The sequence below is a fragment of the Musa acuminata genome, chromosome BXJ3-6 (genome assembly GCF_036884655.1).
Source record: "Musa acuminata AAA Group cultivar baxijiao chromosome BXJ3-6, Cavendish_Baxijiao_AAA, whole genome shotgun sequence".
In the NCBI taxonomy this organism is placed as follows: Eukaryota; Viridiplantae; Streptophyta; class Magnoliopsida; order Zingiberales; family Musaceae; genus Musa; species Musa acuminata.
In genome coordinates, this window is record NC_088354.1 from 29,146,168 (window position 1) to 29,158,976 (window position 12,809).

The window sequence follows — 12,809 nt, forward strand, 5'->3', positions numbered from 1 at the left end:
GTGCAAGATTGTAAATTTTATAAGTTTGTACTTTTGCTTCTTAAGATAGGCAAGCTAGCATTTTTTTGTGATGTTCAAGATAGCAATTTCTTTCTTCTCTTTTAAGAAGTGTAATTTTTACTTCCTTTGCAATGTTCAAGCTAGCAATTCTAACAAGTTTTATATTATGCAAGCTAGTAAATTTTTACATCATTTCAGAAAATGTAAGCTAGCAATATTTGAGATGTTCAAGAAAGCAACTTTTGCTTCTTGAATTATGCAGGTTAGTAATCTTTGCTTCTTTTTTGAGATGAGCAAGCTAGCATGTTTTTGCATCTTCTTGAATTATGCAAGCTAGCAAATCTTTCTCTTTTGAGATGTGCACAATAGCAATTCTTTCTCCTCCTTTGTCATCGGCAAAAAGAAGGAAAGAATACAATGTTGTAATTCTTTTTTCCTTTACAACAATTTTGAAATTATGACAAAGGTAAAGTATCAATATTATTTGTGCATCATTATAGTTTAAAATTAAAACATGCATAATTTTGAAACCTTACATTTTCATCCTTACTTTATGCATGATACAAATAAATCAATCATCACTATGGGCATATCATACATGATACTAAAGCATTCATGATACCAAACATTAAATCAACATTTTTAAGCATTTATCACTTTATGATTGTTGGTACCAAACATTCATTTTTCTCCCCCTTTGTTATCAACAAAAAGGAGAGTCATTCAACAATTCAAGTGTTTGAAAGCATGTCAAGTAAGTTTTACACCAATTTATCCAAACTAGCAAAAATGAGAAGTTAAGCAAAAACTTTGCATGAAAAATGAGAAGCTAGCATTTTTGCTTAAGAACTTTTTGGTTCTTCTTAGCAAGTTTCTTTCTTCCTTTGTCATGAAAAGATAATAAGAAGAGAAAGAAGAGTAAGGGAGAAATTCATTCTAAAAAAAATTCAAGAACCAAATTCATGAAAAGATTTAAACCAAGTCAAATCCATAATAAATGAGTTTTATTGAATCAAGCTTCTATTTTAGCAAAGAGAAAGGATTCATTAAAAGGATCAAGATGCCCATGCAAAATCAAATCCCTATTTTTGCAAATTCTTCTTTTGTAAGAAGAGTGAGGAAAAAATCATGGGAAATGATCATTAAATGAAGGATAAAAAATTCATGAATAAAACTTCATAAATCAAATCCTTTTTCTTGTAAATAGAAGGAATAAGGATTCAAAATAATTAATTAAGTCATTAATCCAGAGATCCATGAATCAAAGCTCTTCTTTTGTAAATAAAAAGATGATCTCGATTTAAAAAGAAAATTCAAGTTATGAAGAACCGAGAAATATAAAAAAGTAATTCATACATTTAGCATGCCTAATTCTCTTCTAATGAAATCAAACCGTTCCTCGTTAAATTTCAAATCGTCAAATCATCAAAATCACTTTTCAAGAGATTCATTAAAAGTAATATAAATAGATTCATTAATCTCTTTTTGAAAATCGATAACAAGCATGCTCAAATTTTTATGGCAAATAAGAACATGCATCATCGTTTAAGACCCAAAAATAAATTTTATCATCATGACCAAAAATATAATACATTATACATATGACTTCTTTAAACAAGAGATTTGATTTATCATTTTAATTCCAATGACAATACATTTTCCTTTTTATGTGTTTTATTTTATGTGATTGATTTCATATAAATATGCTCAAGTTTTTCATATGAAAATTATCCATCTTGTTTAAAATTATAAAAGCAACTTTCATTACGATAAAGATCAATAAGCCATAAAGCACAAAAATCATCATGTATAACTTTAAAATCTCATGCATAGTATAAAATCATCAAGCGTGATATCAAAACTTTAATATTTTCATTACATCTTACATTATTATGTCATTAAAACATCAAGCATGATTTCATATTTAATTTTAAAATTTTGTTCCTTTATCATAAAACATACAATTGACATGATAATTTTTAAAATTACTAGCATGATCCCAAAATTTTTATTTTTATTTTTATTATATCATGTAATTTTTAAAAAAATTATATATAATTTTTCTAAACTAATTTAAAAATAACTCATGAAATGCATCATGTAATTTCGAAATAATTGAAAGTCGTTAAGGCATAGTTTACCACCTCGCCTTTGTTAATTTGTTCTTCATCTTCGGATGAACTTGATTTGTCCTAAGCCACCTTGAGTGTTTTCTTCTTCTTTTGTAGCTTCTTCTTTTTAGGTTCATTTTTATTCTTTAATTTTTATTTTAAGAAATTTTTAAGCTTTATTATGAGGAGTTCAAGATCATCATCACTTGATTCATCACTCAAGTGACATTCTATTGTTCGAAGTGCCAAATCCTTCCTCTTCTTTGGAAGGTAGTTCTCGAGCTCTTCATGAGCCATGCAAGTCATCTCATAAGTCATTAGTAACCTGATAAGTTCTTCGAGAGAGAAGTCATTTAAATCTTTGACCTCTTGAATGACCATTACTTTAAGGTCCTAACTCTTTGGAAGGGATCTCAAGATTTTATTAACAAGTTCAAAGTTCGAAAAACATTTGCCAAGAGCTTTTAAGCCATTGACGACATCCGTAAAATGAGTGTACATATTAATAATAATTTCGCTTGGCTTTATTCGAAATAGTTCAAAATCATGCATTAAAAAATTAACTTTAGACTCTTTAATTCTATTTGTGCCTTCATGAGTGATTTCGAGTGTGTGCTAAATATCAAAAGCTGTTTCACGAATAGACACTCTATTGAATTTATTTTTATCTAAGGCACAAAATAGAGCATTCATAGCTCTAGTATTTAAAGAAAAAATATTCTTCTCCAAATCATTCCATTCATTCATTAGAGTAGAAGACTTTCAAAAATTACTTTCGATAATATTTCATAAATTCAAATCCATTGAAAGTAAGAAAACTCTCATTCGAGTTTTTTAATAAATGTAGTCCGTCCCATTGAACATGGGAGGACGAATGATAGAAAAGCCCTCTTGAAAGGCGAAAAGAGCCATTTCTCTCGGATGTTGAACCAAATGAGAAAAGATGTGGCTTTGATACCAACTGTTAGAAATGAGTCGGCATTTGGGGGGGAGGGGGGGTGAATTAGTGTAACGGATAAAATCACTAGTTTGAAAAATTCTTCGTTACATAAAACTAATTTTGGAAAGATAACTTCAAATCTCGTTCGTAAGTGTAGTGAAAGCAGTAAGCAGGTAAGACAGTTTGCAGTAAAGATAAATTGCAAGGATGGAAATGTAAACCGAGTTTTATAGTGGTTCGGTCATCGTGACCTACATTCACTCCGTCGTTCCTCTTCTATCAAGGCCACCGACATCCACTAACGATCTTCCTTCAATAGGTGAAGATCAACTACCCTTACAACTCGATTCTCCTTTTGATAGGTTCAGGAAAGAACCTTTCCAACCCCCCTTCACTCCTTTTTTAAACAAGCCTAACACTTAAAGAGTTTGAGAGGAGTTCACACAAGATTATAACAACGTTTTCTTTTCTTTTTGCTTTTAGTTGTGTATAAGTTAACTAGGGATGAGAGTGATATTTACAGGCTTCAAGTGGATTCAAACTTGGAGATAACCCTTACAAGCCTCACACCTCTTGAATAATCATAACACTAGAAAGGGAGGACTCTTCTCACTTTTACAATAATTTTAATACCCTAACACTTCGATTTTTTCAACACTTTGATTGCACTTTTGGTGCCCTTTCATATAGAAAAGGGTGGGATATTTATAGGCCCCAATGACTTTAGAATTGGAGTCAAAAAGTGTCATATCCTCATATTTCGGGGTATTGGTGGTACCACCACCATTACTGAGCGGTACCACTGCTTGATACTCTGACACTAGGTGGTACCATCGCTCAGTCTGGCGGTACCATCGCTTGACAAAGGTCTCAGAAATTGAGCTCTAGTGGTACCACCGCTTGACAGTTAATAACTACCGGTAGTATCATCGCCCAAAGCACTTGGGAGATTGAGTCCCAAGTGGTGCCATCGCCGGCCGTGAATTCAAGTGCTGAATAGGCTATTCAACTGGCACAATTCAGTCCTGTTACCCAATTGACCCCTAACTGAGTTAGTGGGATTACCTCCCAATCCTAACTTAACTTAAAGGTCTAACTACGATAATTAATACATTTAAATAAGCAATCTCTATCTGATATGTCGATTATTCTCTCGACGATCTTCTGACGAAGTCTCGACGAGCTCCCGACGAACTCTCAACGAGCTTTCGACAAAATTCCAACACATCGTCCAAATCTTCGATGTATCATCCGATCTTTAACTCCGACCCAACATTTGCTTTATGCTTTACTATTATTCGTAGTTAATTCTGGACACTTATCTCAATATATAGATTAGATCAAACAATTCACCAATTGATTTCATCATCAAAATCCGAGATTCAACAAAAATATCAATAAATAATAATAAGTAAAAAGAGTTTGTGTCATGTCACACGTGCTATTACTCACGTGATTGACTTGCAAGGCACCAATTACTAACACATATGAGATATAAAAAGGGAAGAAATTTGATGTTAAGGTTGTTAAGATTTGGAGGTGCATTGCCCACGTTAGGAGACACAACCTCGACAAGTTGGAATATAGGATAAAACGGTGCAAGTTCGTGTGATACCTCAAGAAAACTTATGGATATTATTTCTATTACCCCGAGGACTAAAATATCTTTGTTACCAAGAGGACAGTGTTCCTTGAGAAGAAACATATTCTTAGTGGAGATAGTAGGAGCGTAATAGAGTTGAGCGAGGTTGGGAAACCTAGCTTAAGCAACATTCCATAGTCTAAGTCTGTTCAGGTACCTAGCACGCAAGTTCTAACTTTGCATAGGTCCGGTAGAGTGCCCCACCCTTTTGAGAGATATGTAAGATATATCAGAGGAGAGGACATTAAAGATGCTGATCATCAAACCTATGAGGAGATTATTACGAGCATAGACTCTAAGAAGTGACAAAAAGTCATAAATTCCGAGATGGATTCTATGTACTCCAACATAGTTTGGAACCTCGTTGATGCACCAAAGGGTACCGTACCCATTGGTTGCAAGTGGATCTTCAAAAAAAAGATCGAATAGATGAAAATGTAGAGACCTATAAGGCAAGACTAATAGCTATGAGGTGTCATTAAAGGGAAAGAGTTGACTATGACGAAACATTCTCACCCGTAAGTATGTTAAAATTCATCCGAATTCTGTTAGCTATTATAGCACACTATAACTATAAGATATAGTAGATGAACGTGAAAATCACGTTCTTCAATAGCAACCTTGAGGAGGTGGTGTATATGATACAACATAAGGGATTCATGTCCAAGGAGAGTCCAGATAAGGTATGCAGATTGCTTAGGTTTATCTATAAACTAAAGCAAGCTTCCCAAAGTTGGAACATAAGATTTGATGATGCGATCAGATCTTATGACTTCGTTAAGAATGAAGATGAGCCTTGTGTGTACTATCACTTTTTTGGTATTATATGTGGCTGACATCCTGATCATTGGGAATGATATAGGAATGGTCTCCATAGTTAAGGCTTGGCTATCTAAATAATTTTCCATGAAGGACTTAAGGGAAGCATCTTATATCTTGAGGATTCGGATATATAGAGATAGTTCCAAGAGGAAGTTTGGCTTATCCTAGTCTAGGTACATAGACACCATTATCAAAAATTTTGGTATGAAAAATTTTAAGAGATGTCTCATACCGATGAGATAAGGAATATCACTTTCTAAGAGCATGTCCCGAAAGACTCTTGAAGAAAGGGCAAACATGGATATGATACCCTATGCCTCAACGATAGGATCTATTTTGTATGCTATGATATATACTAGGTCTAATATAGTACATGCTCTATATGTTACAAGCATATATCAAGATATCTAGGTTTAGAATACTAAAAGGCAGTAATATGTATGCTTAAGTATTTGAGAAGAACTAAGGATCTTTTATTGATATATAGAGGATGTAGCCTCAAAGTTGAGGGCTACACGAACTCGATTTTCCAGTCTGATGTCGATGATAATAAGTCTAACTCAAAATATATGTTCACCCTGAATGAAGTAGTAATATGCTAGAAGAGTTCTAAGTAAGATATTACTATTGACTTGACCATAAAGGTGAAATACATTACTATGGTAGAAGCAGCAAATGAGGGAGTTAGAATAAAGAAGTTCATCATAAATTTGGGAGACGTGCCGAGTAGCGAGGAGCCAATTTTCTTTTGAGTATTCCACTCTTTGATACAAGACTTACAGGCCTAGAAGTTCAAAAGCTAGTATAGTCAGTCATCGGGAGTGATAACCAATCTTATGAGTGCAATTGAGTATCAATAGAAGATCATCCGCTCTTGGTGTAATGAGAGAAATATCTCATGTGTTCTCAATCAGAAAAATCTCTAGCTATGGTCATTCAGATTAAAAGAAAAAGGGGTTCTCTAGGAGAATCTAATTAGAACGAGACTCAAGTAGATTCTATATAGGCCTGATAGCACCATACCCGATATATAGTTTCTGAGATATAGATACATAAGGAATTATAGATACACGATAACTAAGGGTAGATAAGTCTAATAGATTGGATCCCCTTGTATCATCTGGGGACTATGGTGTAATAGCTTAGTACATCTATAATCGATGAGTCAAGTGAATTATTATAGAGATAATAATTCATTGAGTCAGAAGGAGTTCTGATAGGTATGACTCATAACCAACTCAGTATTTGACCTAGAGAATCACACACATATGGTAGGTGTTACGATGAGTAAAGGTTTGGATATGAGATATCCGTCGAGCCCCTATCTTATTGGATATCCAATAAGCCCCTATATTATTGGATCTTTTGGGTGAGACCCAATAAAAGCAAATAGTGATTATTGGATAGAGATCCATTAATTCAAAAGGCTTAGGTAGTTGGATAAAGATCCAGTATCTAATATGGCAGAATTTATTATGATTAAGTTATTAGAGACATCTATAAATAGGAGGAAACTAAATGGGCATAGACTAGACTTCTTTTGGCTGCCACCTCCTATTCTCCTCCCTCCCTCTTCTCCTCAGCTGACAACCCTATTTAGGGTATATGGACAATAAGAAGAGCTGGCCCCTTCTTGATCTTGGTGTAGTCTAGTGGTGTGCAAAGGAGAGGAGAGATCACGCTGTGCAAGGAGGAGCATCGCCATGCTATCTGCCATGTGGATCACTGCTAGAGATGAGGATATCTGACCTCCTTCATCCACACATCTGGAGCTATGTTTTCAAGGATATACGATCTCCCCTAGGTAAACCATCTCACACGTATTATATGGTTTTTTGGTTTTACGATTTTGCGCACCAATCTTCACACAACGATCCAATATTAAATCTTTGGGAACCTATTTTATTTTTTATTCTTTTGCTACACATGTGATGCTACCCAAGGTTTCTCAACATCTACCACCAAGTTGAACAATGAGCCTTCGCGAGTGGTGGATCAAGATCCTTGATCCTATGTATCTATATATCAATGAGATATATTTATTGGGACCCAATCTTGAAATTGATCCCATGACATAATATATTGATTCATCGTATGTCATTGTGCATCAATATGGTCATAGTCGTAGGTTGATTTGTTGCTTTGTATCATACTATTGCTTAGAGAAGAATGATCAACTATCACCATATTATTATTGATTGTAAGATTCTCCATAATATGACAGCTATAAATATGATTAGCTTTGTTTTGTGTCTACATCATATAGGCTCTATCACATTTATTGAAAATCATCCACTAGCTGCCCCTTCCATACATAAACTTAACCAGTATCTTGTCGAGCTCCATGATCTAAATCTTGGGTGGCATATGTAAAATACTACTCTTCGATTCATGCACCACCATCAAATTGTGTAGACGAGACCAACGACGCCCCAACATTACCACCATCATTGGTCGAGGCACTGTTGTCCACGTCGCTGCCATGTCCCTAGACCGAGCAAGTTGCTGAATGTGATTGTGAAGGTGTCTCATCACCCGACTCGATTTTTTTCAATGGTGCAATTGATGCTATTGCTTTTCTCTTTGCCTTTGCCTTCATACGCTAGCGAATGATTGTAACGGTTGGGTGTGTCTAGTTCCTAGAGCAGTTTGACTCGATCTTGTTTGGCTCCTTCCACCACGTTGTCATCGAGGGAGATTTTTCTCATGCTAGGGACGTGTTTCATCTTCTTCTATTATCACGGTAATAAAACACAAAGGACGTTAGGGATCTCCTATCTCATCAAATAGAGGATCCTCTTGGTTCTCTGCCACTTCGACCCACTCTAACATTGGCTTTGAATCTTCGTTATAGAAATAAAGGTCGATGGGTTCAATCTGTAGTTCCTCTAGCTTATTATCCAACTCGGCACACTACAACCTTAGTTGCATATTATAGTTGACATATACCAGCTTCTCCAACCATCTATATTATAATCTATTATGAACCTTCATGTGAATCAATGCGAACATTGACTACTTGCATTCGTAACCACTAGATGTCATCATTTGTGAAAGTATACGAACGACAACCTTCCTTAAATTTGGTGCATCTCTTCCTAATTGTACCCACCACTCGATTGCAAAGAGATATAAATAAGACTTTATTAGCATAATAAATAATTGATATCAAATATAATTGATAATCAATATGTATAACTTTTCCTCACTATGATCCATAGTGTAAAAACACGATACAACTACAATATCGAAGAATGAACCAATTATATTTTGGAATAATTGACCCTCCATAATATCTAGGAATATAATATTTTTTAGTGTTGATAGTAAATCATTTCTTGTTACAAGAGTATACCAAAATTAAATTATCAAGTTTAGATAATACGTTGTAAGACATAATTTTATTAGTAGGAATCTCTTATATAATAAAAATTATAAATTAAATTACACTAAATATGAATTTACTTGTATTATAGATATCTTGGTCCATATAAAGTGGTAAGGTATTATAGATATCTTGGTCCATATTATAGATATCTCTTACGTTGTAAGGTATGGAACCACTTTCAAGCATTAAAGTGGTTCCATACCTTTTATGATTTCAATCACGATATCTCAAAATCTAGAAGAAAGAATGGTATTTACTATCGCTCAATCTTGAATGCTTGAAATCATACCATTCTTGTGTGGTGACCATTGCCTTGAGACCCTATCTCTTTTGCTGGAATAACTTTATGATAATGAAATTGGTAGCAAATCGAGTAAGTCCAAGTTAGAATATCTCACTATTTACATACTTTTGAATTAAGGAGTGGACCCAATGATGAATATATATAAACTTTATAATTAATTGTGCTCGAGCTACACACTTGCTGACTGATGGTAGCTTACCAATATCCTTCAGCATTAGATCCATACAATGAGCTGCACATGGAGTCTAAAATAATTTTTTTTTCATCAATTATAAATTGGCCCTCTTAAAATTATGGTTATTATTTGGACAATGTATTATGGTTTGATCTCCTCTACTACAATGTCAATCAAGTTTTTAATATAGTTTGCATCTTGAATTTTGTAAGAAGTATTAACTGACTTATGAAACACCACCCATCTATTGCAATAAATAAAAAAATTGATGATACTCATTCTTGTTGGCCTTGTCCAATTATCACACATTAATATCACTCCATATTCATCCCATTGTCTCTTGAATGATTTGATCAAATCTTTCATTTCTACCACCTTCTCATATAAATATACATCGTAGATCTCTTTTGGTGTTAGAAGTTGGATCCTCTTGCCAAACTTTTGAATAAAGGAGACCATACTCTCATAATATGGACCTTAGGCTGTGTTTACTAAAATCTTATAGAAGTTAAATTATTTTAAAATTACCTTCCCAATATCTCGCTTCTTTTCTTTTGTATATACATCGTCAATCCATATTTATTTCACTATTTATGGAGGATAGGTTTGCGGATCAATATCAATAATATCTGATGTGAACCTCCTACTATGACCTCTCATAAAATCATGGAAGCCACCATGCCTCATGCTACTATCTCGATTTAATTGAGGAGGGACAATTGGCTGCCTTATGCTGGCCAACCTTTGGATTCCTTGTAACATAGATCAACTGCCACCATCATGCTTCTATTGTGAGTCAGGTCATCGATGCCTCATTGCTTGTCATATATATAGTAATGCTCTAATGATGCACAAATTCCAATTATGAGATCCAAGTAGATTTTATTACCGTGACCCTTCGTCATAAATTAGTTCCTGCGTAGCTCTATAATATTCTTCCTTAGCTTTTGTTTTCTTTTTCATTGTATCTTCTTGTACTTGTTGTAACTTGTTTTGAAATGATTTTTGGATCTCTGTCGGAACCTTCTTATATTTTACAACATCGAGATATCTGTTGGCCAAATACATTTTCAATCGAGTGATTCTTCCACCCTTGTCGATGTAGTCATAATAAATAATTGTCAATAATAACGGTTGTCATCTATCTTTTGGGCATGAGCCTAAAGCATCATCATATGTATATTCGTTTGATGTCATGTTCTTATCAAATTTAAATCAAATAAGTCATAAACATGTCTAACACTCTAATAGATATTAATGATATTGAATTGACTTAATATCGATCAAATTTTGATTAAATTATTATTAAAACCATTAATCATAGTTTTAAAAAATTTTATTAAAACCTAATTAACTTTATTTTACCATCATAAATATGTTAAACACATAAAAGAAGCATTAAATACATAATTTTGATCTAATAAAGATCAAATTATAATGAAATCATTATTAGATATACTAATTATACTATTAATATAATTAATTAACTATTAATTATTTTTTATTCAATACTATAAACATGTCAAACACTCTAATAAGTATTAAAAGACATTGAACTGGCCAATATCGATCAAATTTTAATTAAATCATCATTAAAACCACTAATCGTAGTACTAAAAAAATTTATTAAAACCTAATTAACTTTATTTTATCACCATAAACATATTAAACACATTAAAGAAGCATTAAATATGTAATTTTGATCCAATATAAGTTAAATTATAATGAAATCATTATTATATATACTAATCATATTATTAACATAGTTAATTACTCACTAATTATTTATTTTTCAACACTATAAACATGTCAAACACCCTAATAGTTATTAAAAATATTAAATTAACTCAATATTAATCAAATTTTGATTAAATCATCATTAAGACCACCAATCATAATATTAATAAATTTTATTAAAACCTAATTAAACCTATTATTACCATCACAAACATATGATCCAATATGCATGAAATATAAATATTTAACCTATTAAATATCTAATTTTGAATAAATCAATATTAAACATACTAATCATAATATTAAAGATCTTAATTACTCCCTAATTAATATTATTCTACTATAAAAAATATATCAAATAATATATTAGACATTAAGTGATAAATCATATACAATAAACTTAATCATTTCATAAATTAATAAAAATATAGAATGAGAATACATATAACTTAAGTAAAAAGTTCTTTCTCTTAATACTCTAAAATTAACCTCCTAAATTTGATCCCATAAATCATTGTTTTATTGAGTTTAAAAGAGTGAAAATATGAGAATAAGAGAGATTGTGAGTGAAAATAAGTTTGAAAGAGTTTAAAGAGTGTGAGAGTAAAAACAATTGAAAAAGAGGGGAGGAAAGGGTTTAAAAACCCTTTACAATGCCTCCAATAGTCAAATTGATCATTTAAAAACTAATATAAGGTGATAATGATTGTTACTATCAGGTGCAAATCGGTAAAGGTCGAAATCGATTAGTACCGCCCGGTATAAGTTGGTAATGATCAAAATTTTAATACGAGGCTAAAATTTTGGTACCGCTTAGTAGTGGGCGATCCACATGCCGCGAGGCTCTCGAACTAGTATGTACCACCTATACCAGGTGGTACACTTCGAAATTATAATATTTAGTGTCAATTAAGAATCTGAGTTTCACCGTATTGGTTACTGATCTATTCCCTAATGCTTTATAGCATAAAGTATTTTAAAAAATATATTTTTATGATTAGGTTTGTTAGCAACCAATAAAAGATATGGGAAACATGTTTAAGTGGAAATTATAATTAATATTCTCATTTATATAATTAAAGTTATTTGTTTCTATCAACTTATTCACACTTATGTATGTACATATGAATAATAGGATTATCTTGGATAAATTACAATAATATTTTTGAACTATATTAAGAAAGATTAACATGATTGTAGTATATGAAGCATTGCAAGTCAGACTTAATATACTATTATTATATTTATTAGACTTATGTACTTATTTTTTTAAATTATCATGCATATAAATGATTTTCAAAATTTTAAAATCTAATTGGATAAAATTATTTTAAATAAATTTTTTTTTTATTTTGATTTTGAACCCTTTTGTATATTATCAATTAATAATGAGATAAGTGGAAAAAGATATTATGAACTTAATTAATTGGTTAAGATATATTAATATTCTAATTAAATTTTGATTAAGGTTATCGGTTATCAGAAAGTACATTTATGTTAAGATACCTTAGAAGATGGGGACTCTTATATTTACCTTTTCTAGACTATTTATTCTCGCCTCTATATATAGGCCTATGCGACAACCGAGACATACGCACCTTCTGTGTTGGATCTACAATACTTGGATCTACGGTACTTAATTTTAATCTAAATATTAAATTTTTAAATAATAATTTTATTTTTTATAGTG